Source organism: Mus musculus, chromosome 1, assembly GCF_000001635.26.
Source record: "Mus musculus strain C57BL/6J chromosome 1, GRCm38.p6 C57BL/6J".
NCBI lineage: Eukaryota > Metazoa > Chordata > Mammalia > Rodentia > Muridae > Mus > Mus musculus.
Genome location: NC_000067.6, coordinates 80235178 through 80250164, shown reverse-complemented (window position 1 = coordinate 80250164; position 14987 = coordinate 80235178). Strand labels below are relative to the sequence as shown.

Below are 14987 nucleotides of genomic sequence, written 5' to 3'. Positions count from 1 at the left end.
AAGTAAGCCTTGAAGCTCTGGTAAATTTTACTCCACCGGATTTTATGCCAATTTGGTTTGAAAATATCATTTATCCAATATCTGGGCCTAACTTGGTGTCAGGGGCATGAGTTGGCAGGCTGTGGGTTAAAACAATCTCCCTTTTTCTGCCTATCATGCTATTGGAACGGGAAATTGGATAGAATGAGATCCCCAGAGACTCATTTGGGTCTAAAAGAAATGCTTTGGCATCAAGTTGGACTTGGGTGTCACTGACTGGAAACTGGCAAACTGTGACAGTCCTGTGGTCCTCGGGCATGCTGCAGTGATCTGCTTCTGGGTTCTTGAAGAGAGAAAGCCAGAGTTTGTTTTTCTAGACTCTATTATCCAGTCCTGGCTGCCCCTCCCTGCTCCTCAGTTTTCACTGAGGCTCACTGGAGTTCATGCTTGATGTTACCTGCTCTTTGCCAGTCCAGCTCGGTACATCATCCTCTCTGACTTCCTCATTGTATTATGATGCTACTTGTCTTGACATCACCAGGGCCTCCCTTGTTAAATCAGGGCTGTCTAAACATCAGGCTCCTTCCATACCCATGTAGGAAGAGAATCCTCCCCAACATTTTGCTACAGGGTTCCCTCACCAGGGCAAGTCTCCAAGAGGAGGACCTACAAGACCTCTTTGACTTTTTCCTCCTAAGTCTCATGCCCCACCCCCTTGTCTTGGTCTTCAAAGGACCAGAAAGGGCAGACAGGCAGGCTTTTTGAGTCCTACTTCTGATTAATCCTCTCTGCCCCTCTGTAGTCAAGCCTTCCTGGTTAATCTCTCTTAGCAAGCAGAATAGTTTTTTACGAGGTCTGGAAGGATGACTGTAACCTTCTGGGCCAGGCCCAGCATTTGATGTATTGAACAGAAGCAAAGGAATTTGGACATTTGTCTTCAACTAGCTTTCACACATATTTGTCTATTGCCTTATTGCAAAATCCCATTTAAATGTCAGAAGCTGAAAAACTCTTTGTTCATTGTTACATTGCATTTCTACAAAGGACTCTTCATTCCCATTTCCTGACTTTTCTTCTGGGTGGTAGATGAACACCTTGGACTCATATGTGGGAAGACAGAAGAGAAAAGTGCGCAGATTTTTAAAAATTGTTTTATGCCACATAAAATTTACAGTGGATTCAAAAATAATTTTTCTAAAGTAGTTAGGTTGACAGAAAACAAACTATTTTTAACATGAGTTTTATATAATATAAAAGTAAACATTTTAGTAAAATGCTAACAGGTCTAGAGGAGGCAGTGTTTAGTTTAATAAACAAAAAAGGTGACAAAAATTAATTTCACATGGAAAGATGTCATTGCTCTTCTAAAAACATAAAACAGTCAGAAAGTAGAGCTGAAGGCGCACACTCTTTAGAATTTCTATAGCAATAGTAGTATTAGCTGGTAGTAACTGCAATTGGCCACAGCTATCCAGTGAAGGAATTTATGGATTCAATGCTTTTATTTTTTTAAAGTAGGAAACAGATTTAAATTCTCAGTTTAAGCCTGTAATAAAATAACCACAAAACGAACCAAAAGAAAGGAAAATTGACTAAGCCCACTCAGTCAGTCAACAGATTCTTCAGGGCAGGAGTGAGGATTAAAAAGGAAAAAGACAATTAGACAACATTGTAGCATGACCCCAGCCAGTTCTGAAGCTGAGGCGGGCACATTTTTTCCCAATCTGCTTTTATGCCATTTTAATTACATGCAAGTAATAAGGTCAAGCAGTACAATAAACACAAATAGTCAAGGAACAAGCAAGGCAATAAACAAAGTCCCGTGATCACTGTTCCGAAGGGATTATCAGGATGACCAAGATATCTGAGCCTACTTCCCTGTCCTAGCCCAAATTCATATTCTTACATGAGGCCTACTTCTTTGTTCTGGCCTAAAATTAGATTCTTGCCTGAACTTACTTCCTCGTCATGGCCCATGTCAAATTTCTATCTGAAGCCCACTTCCTTGTCCTGGCCCAATGTCAGATTCCTGCCAAGTGGCCCCCAAAAGATCTCCACAGAAAATGATATAGCAAATCTAAAACTAAAAATTAATGGATAAAGAGATTGTGGATCAAGCTAAGGTTTCAATTTTGGAGAACGTTAAATCTCTGAGAGATGTATTTCAGCGAAGCCTTCAAGCTCATCTAAGAACCCTGTTAATTCTTGGCTGAGCAGACATGTGACCGCAGGCAGGACGTGGTGTCTTTATGTTATGCTTGCAGTAGAGAAAATCAAGCAGCAACTAGACTTACTCTATAGGACCTTCCCATCTCTCTGGTACTAGACACATCAGGAACCTATGAATGTAGAAGAAAAGGTTAGGTCAATCCTGGAATGAAGAAAACAGCCCAGAACAAGTTGAAAACAAACCATTTTGTTGGGAGGAGAGAGGTGTAAATAGAAGTTGGCACATAATGAAGCTTGCAACATGTTCCCCAGCAGAGCTCCCTCCCAGAATCCAGGCAGCTAATGGACACCTTCTAGAAGGGTAAGAGAAATGGGTTTCCTTCAAAATAAGAGAGACAACTTGACACCAGGAGTACCTTAAAGCCATGGACTGACCAGAGCTTCTCAAAACAAAGGGCATACTCAAGGTTACATTCCTAGCCTTGGATCTGCTGTCTGGTTATTTATATTTACAGGTAAGTATGAATATAAATATTGTACAGAGAAGAATGTTTAAAAATATTACCTGGGAACAGTATGGCACTGCAGTTGTAACACAAGTGTCATAGACCTATGCTTGTCTTCAGGGAGCCTGAAACAAGAGCAAAGTTTTAAGGTTAAAGTGAAGATTACATAAGCTATTTTGCACACAGTGCTCTCTGGTGACAAGGATCAATTACAAGGGTCAGATCTGTCCACTTTTAACCAGGAGATGTAGGGGAATATCCTTTGAGAAGCTGGGTGGTGGTTGTTGTATTGTTGTTTTGTTGTTGTTTGTTCTTCAGTGCTGGGGATCCAACACTGAGCCTTGACCTTGCTAGCCAAGTGCTCTGTGATGGAGCTCCACCCCTTTTAAGGCAGGATCTTACTGACCTGCCCATTCTGCCTTCAGACTTCCAGTTCTTCTGCCTCAGCCTCCTAAGGAGCTGGCATCACAGGCACGTGCCACCACACAGCCAGAAATATTTTTATGTAAGGTTGTGGGGTCTTCTGTGCAATGTTATGGTTCTGGCAAACTGTTTTGTGGTAGATACTATTCTTAGGCAGTCATGTGCAACATCTTCCTTTATAGCCTTCTGGAAGTATTATTTCTTTTAGTTAGAGTTGACATAAGTAACTCCATTTTGATCCTGACAACATTTATATGAGAAGCCAAGACATAGAACAGCTGATTGCTCTAATTTAAACATGTGACTACTTTCTCAAATAAACAAACAAACAAACAAATAAATACTTAACTCATAATCTGTCCTCTGATCTCACCATACATGCCATAGCACACATACAGGTAAATAGATGTAGTAGAAACATTTTAAGAAAATATATAGTACAAATAAAGCAACAAGAAATCATACTAAAAATAAAACGCAGCACAGTAGTCCCTCCCCCAAAGCACTGGAGAGTAAATTGACACTTTTGGAATTAAAAATACCATCATAGAAATGAAAGACTCTACAAAAGAACTGTAGGATTAAGTTGAGAAAGTGAACTCAAAAGCAAGAAAAGAACAACAAAAATGGAGGTCTGTTCCACGATGTCGGATGCCTACATCAATTCCAGAGAAAACAGGGAAGGAGAAGTACAATAAGAAGCAACTAACATCAAGGAAATAATAATAATAATAAATAATAATAATAGCAATACTTTCTCCTCTTCATCTCCCTCCTCCTCCTCCTTTCTTCTTCTTCTTTAGATTAGAAGAAAATGATGTGAATTTTCAGATGGAATGGACCCACTCAGTGTACTCAGAACAGATCTGATATAATATTACCATGATGAAACAAAATTTCAGATCACAGAGTAGGATGGAAATATGATGCTTAACATGAAGAGAATGGGGATGGAAATTCTGAGACCACAAAATGGACCACACAAGCCATGATAAGTCAGGTTCCTTTATTTGTCTTCACTAAGCCAGTTAAACATTAACAAAAAGCAGAAAAAGATTTACTCAGTGTGGCCACTTTGGGAAAAAAAAAACAAAGAAATTCAATGATATTCCCACAAATCATCTTCAGGACCCTGGAATGAGGTTTATGTTTAAGCAGAGGGCTAGAGATGTGCACAGCTAACGTGTGGTCCCGTGATGTCCATGGCCCATCATTGTCTGGACTCCAGTAGTTTCTACAAGATGGTCTGACAAGTTGTAAATCTCTTTCGAGGTGACAAATCCCACTACAGACTGGCCCAGTTGTCAGCCTTTTTCTTTTCTCAGCATGAAATTCTTACAGAATTCCAATTTCTTGGGGTGTATTGTTTTAATAGTCTGGTAGCCAAATGGAGAGCTAAACTGTCCCTGGAATATTCTCATTCTTTCCAGGCATGCTAGTCACAAAGAGTCACTAAACTAAATGGCAGTTAGGCATCATACAGGTCCTAGAAAAAGAATTAGATAACTAAGGGTAAATCATTAGTGCTAGCTGGAGACTAAGTAAATGTTCTTAGACAATTACACTTAAAGTATAACTTGGATTTTTGTTTTGTTTTGTTTTTGAGACAGGGTTTCTCTTTGTAGTCCTAGCTGTCCTGGAACTCACTCTGTAGACCAGGCTGGCCTCGAACTCAGAAATCTGCCTGCCTCTGCCTCCCAAGTACTGGGATTAAAGGCGTGTGCCACCACTGACCAGCTAACTTGGATGTTTTTAAGCTTCAATAAAATATACTTCCTTCATAATACCTCTGCTTTTGCTCTTTTTATGTGGCCTACTCTAATTTTACTATCCAGATAAAAATAGTACATAAAGAAAGGGTTTTGATGTTATTCAACATCATTCATACACACACACATATGTATATCACATATATACATATATATCCACTACTATATATGTATATATGTGTGTTAGAGATATGATATGTAAAATATATAATATTATATATATTATAGGAAAATATATATATATATTATAGGAAAAATATATATCAGAAAAAAGCTTGGGTATGGTGACTCACACATCAAATCCTAGCACTTGGGAGATCAAGACTGAAGGGCTTCCTGGAGTCTCAGGCTTTCCTGGACTTCACAGTATTAGGTCATCGGGGCTACAAAGTAACAATCTGCCTCACAATAAAATAACAACAGAAAGAACGACCAAGCACAAACACAATGAAAACTAGAAACAGTATAACTACAGCAGCACTTAACTTTCCCAGCAGAGGACTGTGCTGTACATCACCCCAAATAATACAGAAAACAAAGCAGTTTTTGCTTAACACACAGAAATAACACATTAATTCTCTTGAAGAATATTTTCCCCACTGGGTCTTATCAGTACATACCTAACCTTACTTGGATAAAACAGCCCTCCAATCCATTGATGAGTTTTTGATACATTTTGCAAAGACAGAATATATCGTTGAAAGAACAGTAATCATTAACTTACAGCCCAGCTCTGGGTGTGACCTTGTCACACAGTGAGGAACTGTGCAACTGAGATGTAGAATTGGGTCCAACATAATTGACCTGATTAAGCACCCACTCTAGGCTTTACCTGTGTGTGCTTTGCCATTGAAAAAACATGGTTGTCTGTGCTGTTGGCAAAGATGGCTCTATCCAGTTTTGCTGGATGAAACCACAATCTATTGCCACATATTGGGTCGTCTGTACATTTACATAACCTGTCTGGCCTCTGGAGGCATTGGAGTCTGACTCCAGAAATTGCTATAAATAAGCATGTGAAGAATCCACCAGGGGTCAGCACACCAAGCGTGATCATCTCAATGCTCCTATGAATTGAACCGGGGTGGGGAGGGGATCCAAATACATTTAAAAATTGTAATAACTAAAAAAAAAAATCATCCCCCATTTCAAGTAAGCTTGCTTGGACTGCTTTGGTCCTTCCTCCAAGGACCAGAGACTCAACAGTCCCTAAGTCTGATTTCGATACTAAGTGAATCTTATCAGCTCTCCTTTCACTTCTATTGTGAAAGCCCAGTAAAGACAGGCTATCAAAAAGAGATGTGTGAAGAGACAATCTGTTTAAAAAACAAAATAAATGGCCTTGTGGGCCAGGAGGTGACCAGCAATGCACTGTTAAATGCAGTGTCCCTGTCCTCTCCCAAGGACCTATCCTGAAGTTATTAAAGAATATTCCTCATTAGTAAGAGGAGAGAGCCAGAACACAAAACAATGAGCAGAAGCCCAGGACCTCATGAAATATAAGCTAACATTTACAAACTGCTGGCTGTAAAACAACAGGGAAAAAAAAAACAGCCTTAAATTTTGTTCTGCTTCCATAAGTTTGAAACTAACCTAGTGATGGGTAAATTGAACGGGCAATGTGGATGGTGTTTAAGGGGTGCTAAGGGTTCGTTTGCTATTGTTCAAGACAAAGTTATTAGACATTTCAGATTCATTGGATTCAATGTATGGTCTAATATGTACATCACATAAGTAAATATAAGCAGTCCAAGAATAAAAGCATCGTCTGTACAGTAAGTAACTGAAAGAGAACACACAGTTTTACAGTCTGGCGGACTCTAGGAGAGGGGAAACAGGAGAATCCAGAGAAAACAAAAGACAATCACCAGAAGGTCAAAACAAGGGAGAGATGGATGCTTGCAGCCCATCATTGGACTGAGTGCAGGGTATCCAATAGAGGAGCTAGAGAAAGGCCCGAAGGAGATGAAGGGGATTGCAACCCCACAGGAAGAACAACAATATCAACCAACTAGACCCCCAGGAGCTTCCAGGGACTAAGCTATTGACAAAGGAGTACACATGGGTCCAGCTGCATATATTGCAGAGGATGGCCTTCTTATGCATCAATGGAAAGAGAGGTACTTGGTCGTATGAAGGCTCCAGTAACCATGAGCTGAGGATATAACTAGTTCACCATAAAGGAAGAAGTATGAGAATATAGGATCAAAAAATTGTTTCAAATCTTGGCATGATTTAGTGCATTCAGCTCAGAATGCTATATTGTCATAACCTGGGTGACTTACAAATGATAACATTTGTTCATGGCTGTGGAGGCTTAAAATCTACAGGTCAGAGCACCACCAGAGTTATGTTTTATGGGGTTCTCTTTCTGCCTCACAGAGTCTCCTGACTGTGCCTAAAGCAACGGACCAAAGTGTATGGTCTCTGTAAAAGATTGAAATTGTAGCTTCAAGAACCCATCACCTCCAAAGTGTCCCCCTTCCTATCACTGTTACAGTAGTATTGGAGACACGGCTGTAGTAGTAAGGGAAATACGATATTCAGGTCACAACATTTAGTTTTCTCTTCTCGATTTCTTGTTTTTTTCTTTTTTAAAAGATTTATTTATTTTTTATGTATATCAGTGCTCTAGCACAATTTGTATGTATACTTGTGTGCCAGAAGAGGGCATCAGATCTCGTTATAGATGGTTGTGAGCCACCTTGTAGTTACTGGGGATTGAACGCAGGACCTCTAGAAGAGCAGACAATCCTCTTAACTGCTGAGCCATCTCTCCAAGCCCAGCAAATAGTTTCCTTTTACAAGATACACATAATGTTAAGTCACCAAGATAAATTAAAACAGTAGGTTTGGACACTTGTGCCTTGAAAACAATTAAATAACAATCCTAAAATGATAGACTAGCAATATCAAGTTCAGATAACACTGTAACTTAGGGGGAAACATACATTTGAAAAAGATAAATAAAGGAGACATTTAGTGCTTGTGAATTCATCTAAAAATTATCTTTGGGCTGGCTCTTGTAGGGGACCTACTCAGTTGCTCACACCTATTGAATTCCAGTTCAGGGGATCTGATGAGCTCTTCTGGCCTCATCCAGGAGCCAGGCATGGTGCACAGACATACATGCAGACAAAACACCCATATACATAAAATATAAGAACTTAAACAAAGGAAGGATCCGAAAGGAATAAAATATTGTATATGTGTTTGGGGTGTCTCTGCAAATACCATGGCCAACAGAATGTTCATGACAAGAAGGAAATCCAGTTCGACACAACTCAGTAGCCAGTATTAGTTCAAACGTTTAGAGTGTGGTCCCAGGAAGTTGATTTTAGGCATATGGAAGCACAGCAAATTTAGAAAAAAAGTTTCCCGGTGATAATGAACTCAATTCCGTGTGCACGACAAAGCTTAAGGTATGACTACATCAAAACACTTTGCAAAGTACAGGTGACCTCTTCCATAAGGATAGATTTTATAGCTTGACTACACATGACCTCTGACAGGTCTGGGGATAGAATTGGTCTGCTCTCTGTCATACAGATAGCACGGAGGTCCCGGGCTATTAACCACATCCATTCCCAGCCTCCAGAGTAGAAAATGGCGGTTATAGATATGAGTCATTACACTTAGCTTTGTGGAGATTTTAAAAAGCACACACAAACAACTAAAACTTTGCTGAAATAATTATTTTTCTAAAAAAATATATAAAAACTATGAACCTTCCAAATACCAAAACGACAAAGATTCTCATAAAAATGACAATCATGAAAGAAACAGTGTCAGGAGTCAGAAGGTCCCGTTGGCCTCTCACCACTCACAGGACACCAGATCAGATCATTTTACTTACAAAGATCATATATCTATTTCAAACCACTCCACAGAGAGAATGGGGAAGCTGCCCGGCTAATTCTCTAAGGCTAATATAGCCTTGATACTCAGGTGTGAAATGGTAGACAAGAAAGTCTTAGGCAAATTACATGGATGATTTATATGCAAATATTCTAACTAAAGTACTAGCAAGTAGAACTCAGCAAAGTGTCTGTTTAGGAGGCCACATGAAGATTTTAACGCCTTTTTGAACCTCACTTCAAAGCTACACGTCTGTGATTCGGCATAGGATTTGCCTACAGCTGTAAAAACAAGAACCACCTTCTAGAAATTAAAAGCGCACATATTTTATTAGCTTCTCTAAAAATTACTACTACAATTTGTGCTTTTTTTTTTTTTTTTGCCTGGGCTAAGTAGTCAAGATTCCTGTATCCTTTTCCCAAGGGCTGGGATCATAGGAATATATCACCATTCTCAGTTTATCTAGGGCTTCCTGCAAGTTAGCCAACCCTCTACCCACTGAGTTATACCCCAACCCCTAAATTCTTAACATGCTCAAGAGAATCATTTTATTTTGAGATAACTATAGAGTCTCAAAAGAAATAGTATATATATGAGATAATCACAGGTCCGTTTACACAGTTTCCTCCTTGGATAGCATATTGTTAACTGACATGCTACAGTATCATAATTAGACCTCCACACTGATGCTGCTAACACTATAGGGGCCCTACAGTTCATTCTTTTAAAGCCCAGGTTTGTGTTTGTTTGTTTGTTTGTTTTTGCTTTTTAAATCCTGTTTTACTATGGAAACTTTGACTGAGTGCACAGTGGAAAGTGTTGGGCTTAGTCTTCAGTTGAAGGGAGAAAAAAAAAAAAAAAAAGCCCTGTTCACAGTACTTTAAGCTGGGCCAGCCTTTGTAAAGAAAGCCATGTTCACCTAGAACTGGGCAAGCATTAGATCGGTAACCTGATATATGATTGGCTTCTGGAAGCCTTACAAACGTCCTATCACGAGTGGTCTGGCTGCCCTTTCTGGGTAAAGGGTTCCTATTTTCAGAAGGCAGTTCATCCAGGGTTAGAAAGAGTTTCCCAGCCACGGCTGGGAGAAGCCTTCCTTCTGTGGGCTTCTGATCTGTGTGGGAGGGTAAATCTCTTTGTATTTCAGAATGCCACAATCCCTAATTCTTTTCATGCCTTTGGGTTCTGTGACCACCCCCTCACCAGCACAGCACAGCCCACCCCACACTCAGAGTCCTCTTTCCTTGCATGTTCGAAATGTATGGGCCCTTGAGAGAGCACGCTGGGTGGTCCTCCACGTGATGCCAGACTAAGGAAAGTCATCACCCCAGCTAAGCCCGGCTGGGACTTTTATTCGATGAAGCGTATCCTCATGAAACAAGGAGCTAATAAAGGCAGTTGTCTTCAGTTCCGTGCACAGTTTACTGGAGATCCTCTCTCGTGAATGAGATCCACAGAGCTCTGCCGGAGCGCCTCAGCCCCTCCAGCATTCCTTGGGTCAGATCCGAAAGAGAGATGGAAAGAACTGAAAACCTCTAAGAACTTTTTCTTAGATAATTTTTTTTTTTTTTTTTGGACTCAGCATCCATCATTCCATTCGCAGCTGTCCCTTGTCCTGGCTAGGTGCGATCTGCTGGCCAGACTCCGTAGGGAAGGGTGATAAAGAGAGAATGGAGTTCTGTCTAACCCAACAGGACTCCCCGCTAGGGCAGTGGCAGTCCGCCTACCTGTGAGACACTGCATTGTGCGTTCCAGGGCACGCGGCAATGGCCTTGCAGGTTTGGTGCTGAAGAGGAAGGAAAAGAGTGGGGGGAGAAAGCGCAATGCAAAGGGAGTTCCTAAGTGTGTCTGATTTTCTTCCGTAGAGAGGACAGAGCTGCAGTCAACTGCAGAATGGCTCACCCGGGAGAATTCACTGCTAGGACAGCAGAAAACCAGGTCTTTGGATGACTCTTGGGCTACTTCTGTGTTCAGTGAAAGAAGAGGAACACATCTGCACACAGTTCTCTACACAGGTGGGAGGGTGTCACAGATAGGCACGGGGCCCTCTGGACCATTTGTTGTTGTTAGTTAGTTAGTTAGTTAGTTTGGTTGGTTGGTTGGTTGGTTGGTTGGTTTAAGTCGCAGGAAGGTCTCAAACAAAGCAGCACTATTTAATGAGAAGGCAGAGAGACTGAGCTTCATGCTGTCAGCAAAATTGTGAAAGCCCAGCAGGGCAGCAAATGTTCTTAATCCTAGCACTCAGGAGGCAGAAGAAAATTAAATTAAAAAGAAGAAAGAAAGAAAAGGAGAAAATAAGAAAAGAGAAGCTAAGTTGTAGTACCTAACATGGTCTAGGGGGACTCTAAGTGTCTTTCTTTTTACAGTCTCCTATAGGAAGTCTTCAGAGATCACTCCTTCCCTAGAGGGTCCTTCAGGGCTTGGATGAGCAGGTGCCTTGGTTCCTATCAGCTTCTTTGAGGTTCTTGGCCCTGTTCCAAGTGGGGTTCAGACCTAGAACACGTGGTGCCTTCAGCCTGGCCAGGGTTTGGCAGCCTTAGTAGGTTACTGAGGATCTGAGACACAGTGGGCCAGTGTGGTAGACACAATGCACAGAGGAAACAGTTGAGCAGCCCTTGGTCTCCAGAGAGACAGAAAAATGGTGGCAGCCACTTGCAAGGCATCTGGTATCTGCTGGTGGATCCGAGTGTGAGCACAGAGGCTTGCCAGGTACCACAGGACTTGGGTGGGCCGGATCTTATGGCTCAGCCTCCCAATGTCAACTTAGCCAGAACAGTTGGATCTTCCTCTACCTCCTTTGCGGGGGTTCCTGACACCTTGGTGCAACCCTCTTGTGCTTTGAACTTCAACTTCATCATATCCATCTTGTCTGAACTCAAGGTGCCTCCTCCTGTCTTCCTGGATACACTGTGTCCCCTTGTCACAGAACATAGAAAGACTGAAGCTAAGCTTTAGGCTCTTGGCCACCATAGCCGGATCCCAGCTTCTATGCTGGACCTGAAAAGACCCAGGAACTGGTCAATGTCTCAGGGTTATATCTGGCAGCTGATAGCCCAGACCCAGTCAAGTTGGTGCCTTTGGATAGGTTTACAAAATACATTCTCTCTCTCTCTCTCTCTCTCTCTCTCTCTCTCTCTCTCTTTCTCCATATCCCTGGCTGTCCTGGAACTCCCTATGTAGACCAGGCTGACCTCAGACTCAGAGAGTCATCAGCCTCTGCCTCCCAGTGGCTGGGATTAAAAGGCAGGTACTACCATCGCTGTTGTTCTATCTGTGTGGTTCAGGCCTTTAACTCCAACTGCTTAGGAGGTCAAGGCAAGATTATATCAAATTCAAGGCCAGCTTGGGTAATTTAGAAAAAGTACAGAGGGCTAAGGATAGCGCTCATTTGATAGAGTTCTTGCTTAACATGCTCTAGGTTCAACTCTAATCATATTAAAAACACACACACAAACCAACAAACCAACCCGATATTTACTAAGTATGGTTGTAATTCAGTAATTAAAACACACAATGAATTAAGGCAAATGAATGCAGGTGGACTCTGCTGTTGGACTCAGAGGACTCTTTGTAATTCAAAGTCCATTTGGATGTCTGATAGTTTCCAGTTTGTTGTGACTTTCTCAAGGACATTGTACTCCAGTTGCAAAGGTGCTATAGAATGTGTGTGTTGGGGGCATAGGGGGAGTGGTGGAGCCTGTGTTTTCTGTCTCTGGAATCCTTAAACAGTGGACAGAAATGAGCGGAAGGAAGAAGAAGAATTAAACAGTAAGTTAATATTGCTAGTTCTGTTCTCAGGGACCACAGGATGGTATTTACATGACAAAGGCTGAATTTACATTATAAAAGAGTCTTTTAGGCATTTTGTAACTAAATCCTCATAGGCAAAGGCCTACAAAGAATTGCACAGACTCACAAAACACCATTTATAAGGTCTAATTCGAGGGAAGACCGTCCAAACAATAGGTGATGGTCACATTTAGAATACAGCTCAAAGGACTTGGGAGTAAGAGTGTGTTCAAGCATTAGGGCTGCATGGGCAGAGCCTTGATCCAGGAGAGTGGAGAATAAAGCACATGGTCTTCAGTACAGCGACCTCTATAGCAGTAATGAACATGGTCATCAGGACAGCGTCCTCTAAGGCTAGATGACCTGCCTGGTGATGGTGTTGGAAGTAGAAGACCCCAATTTTAATCAAAAGACGGTGGCCTACTTAGTTACGCTGAAGAGGTCAGATGGGAAAGGATTGGGCTGCCTTGAATAAGCCTTAAAGCCCCAGACAGGAATTTTCGTGTGATGTAAGGGTCAGATGGGAAGAACAATGACAAGCTTCAGAGGAAACTCCGTGAGCTTTCTCTGGCTGCTCAGGAATTTCCAGTGTGGGAAGTGAGCAGGGTAGTGGCTCCACTCTAAGTTACTCGGCAATGTGCCGATCAGTGACTTCCAGTTTACAGAACAGCTCCTCTGGAAACGTTCTGTATGAAGAACCTCTAAATGAAGCAAGCTCTCTTGTATTATATAAAACAGTGCTTTCTTGGGCTGTGTCTTCTTGTCTATGCAACTTGGTGGACATATAAACAACAACATCTATCTAACACTGTCTGTGGGACATAGACAACTTCAATATAATGTATCAGAGTGAATTGGTGCTATAGGAACACATGGGCATATTAAAACCCTATCAGGAAAACTAGATCAAGAATTTATCTAACACACCAGACTGGGGAAAGGATGCAACACACTCCCCTTGACACCCTGAACCTAACCACTGTGAAGGTAACAGTTCCCACCAACCTGTAATCTGGCCACTCAGGGTGTAAGTAAAGTACAGACAGGCAGAGAGCTCCCAACTCCCCCAGAGCTTTAGCTTGGCTCAATCCCCAATGGTTATGTGACTTACTTGAATCACCATCCATCCATAGGCTGTTGGTTCAGCTGGAGCTGCTGTCCACTCATTTATCTGTCCAGATCTTATCTGGACCTACCTTCACCTCCCTGGTCTCCAGGAACCCACACTTGATTCTGTGGCTCCAATTAACCCTAAAGTTGATTAAACTCCGACCCTGACTATGACTCTGCAGCAGAGCATCCAGCAGACTTCCAGCAGAGTTCATTATCTGACCCCAGCAGGATCCCATTAGCATTCCTACCACCTTCAGCTTCTGCCTCTCAATTAGACTTCTTTGAAACTCTTGTACTCAACTGTGGTCCCATTTAGCCATCCCTAATGCCCTAATGCATTAGGGATGTGGGGGGGGGGGGATGGGGGGGGGGAGGTGATGTTCTGTAGGAGTTAAATTAGCAGCCAGCATTGGAATAAAAGAACTTGGGTTTTCCTTTACCAGCTTTCAAGGGAAAGCGGGACTTCTTGGTAAGTTGCTGCCAAGGAAACTAAAATAGCTTGAGAATTCATTTGTTATTCAATACATTCTGACATTGGAAAGACGCAAATATACCTTCCATGTTTCTGACACAGGATGCTCATGTCAGCTCCATCTTGAGTGCAAATAGTGGGGAGAATAAATGTATATCTTGTTTGTTAAACAACCATCTGTCCAGCACAAACCATGATGCAAAGACTGATAAATGGCTTATTCGTGCATATAAAATATTACCATCTGTCTCAGTTAGGGGTACATTGCCTTGAAGAGACACAATGACCGAAGTAGCCCTTATAAAAGAAAACATTTCATTGGGACTGGCTTACAGTTTCAGAGGTTTAGTCTTTTATCATCATGACAGGACGCATGGCAGCATCCAAACAGGCCTGGTGCTGGAGAAGAAGCTGAGAGTTCCACATCTTGACCCTAAGGCAGCAGAAGGGGATTGTTTGCCACACTGGGTATAGACTGAGCATAGGAGACCTCACAGCCCACCCCCACAGAGACACACTTCCTCTAACGAGACCACACCCACCCTAACAAGGCCGTACCTCTTAATAGTGCCATTCCCTATGAGCCAAGCATTCAAACACACCACTCTACAGCAGCCATACCTATACAAACCACCACACCATGTATAAACCCATGGATATATCAGAACCTTGACATAAAAACAGGCCTGTGAACTTATCAAAAATGTTACTGGAAGCTTACTCTGGCTCCCCTCAGCTCTCATTTGAAGGAGTCTTTCCAATCTCCATCAAATGTATTCAAAGAAGACCCAGAGTATAGTATAGAAGACTGATGGCTTATTTCAGATTCAGTGGAGTACACTCAAGTCATTCGAATGGACAGTAGTAGCCAAAGGATCCAGAGCAGAGGGAAACACTGCAATAGCTGAA

General features: G+C 41.9%; 1 long non-coding RNA gene across 2 annotated transcripts; it reads right to left on the bottom strand.

Moving 5' to 3' along the window:
- Positions 1 to 1192: 1192 nt before the first annotated feature.
- On the bottom strand, positions 1193 to 13830 carry Gm34098. Of its 2 annotated transcripts, none has more exons than XR_373579.3 (3): positions 13605 to 13830; positions 2714 to 2779; positions 1193 to 2318 (listed from the first exon to the last, which is right to left on the bottom strand). It is a non-coding gene; the product is annotated as a predicted gene, 34098 (long non-coding RNA). The 2 variants fall into 2 exon arrangements; XR_373580.3 differs by lacking the exon at positions 13605 to 13830 and adding an exon at positions 5467 to 5786 and having other exon boundaries at positions 1751 to 2318.
- Between the last annotated feature and the right edge of the window lie 1157 nt (positions 13831 to 14987).